Consider the following 1,336-nt stretch of genomic DNA (forward strand, 5'->3'; position numbering starts at 1 on the left):
ATATAGTGTAAACCCTAATATGTGTTTATATAATACACAGTTACAAGATAACTACCAATTGATATGATAATGATTCTGTTTCCTAGAATATATCAATCATAGATTATCTACTGCAGTCCTATAGCTGTCCAATTCTTCATACATATCTGTTAGTCCCTAACAATGCAACAAGAATTAGAGAAGGGGGGTTGAATGGAATTCTTGAAACTTTTTCACAAAGATATAAAATGTTTTATCTTAATGATATATAACTGTGTGAATTGATTTGCAAACTGCGGAATAATAACTTGGAATGAATCAATACACAAGTAATTAAAAACACAAGTCTATAAAAACTTTCTCGTGGATTTGAATGTATCCACCAAAGATATATATTATATCAAGAGAACTCTGTGTAGCAATTAGCTCAAGCTGCTTACAAATTTGAACAACTAAGTTTTTAGAGAAATGCTAAGAATACAGCTTACAAATGTTTCTCTAAGAATAATAATCTTGCTCAGTTGCTTGTTGTTCTATTTGCAACTTCTTGGTTTATATAACACCAAGATTACAAAGTAATAAGACAAGATAATAAAACAAAAACTATCAAGTCTAATACTGTGCTACTTCATTACTCTATTCCAGCATCTTTGAATATCTTCATAATAGCATGGAAATGGCAATGCTTCTTTGTTCTCTAAAACCCAGTTGAATAGGCTTCCACATTCTATTTGCATACACTCGACGCATGTGATTGTGTTGTCATTGTCAACAGATGTTTGAATTCTTTATCTGTCGGGTTCATGAACATCCATCGGGTTGCCTTGTTGATCATCCGTTGAGTGGTATTGTTGTTTATCCGTTGGGTAGCTATCTGGCACTTGACTTCATTTCATTTCTACAGAATTACAAGACATCATCTATGTACTATTAATCAACCTATTCTGCATATCTAGTTAAAGTCAACATGACTTGAGTACTACTACAGAATCTAAACAATGTGTATGCAGAAATGTGCTACAGACTTATTGTTACACAAGCTACTCACTCGATGGATAATGAATCATCATCCGTCGGGACTATATTGAGTCATCCGTCGGGACTATAATCCTTATCCGTCGAGTGCTACATTTTTCACTAAGTAAAATCTACCAAGGTATTTTTTTAATGAAATCATCAAGTTCACAACATATCCACAACAATCTCCCATAATTTATGTCTACTAGAATTGTAGCCATAAATTAAGAGAAACTTGATGATAATAAAACACCCTAAAAATACAACTTTGAAAGTAAGTAGATAAAACTGTAAAGTGCTTCAATTAACAAAATGTACAAAGATTTGCTCATAGTCATTT

Source organism: Apium graveolens, chromosome 6 (genome assembly GCF_009905375.1).
Source record: "Apium graveolens cultivar Ventura chromosome 6, ASM990537v1, whole genome shotgun sequence".
NCBI classification, from domain to species: Eukaryota; Viridiplantae; Streptophyta; class Magnoliopsida; order Apiales; family Apiaceae; genus Apium; species Apium graveolens.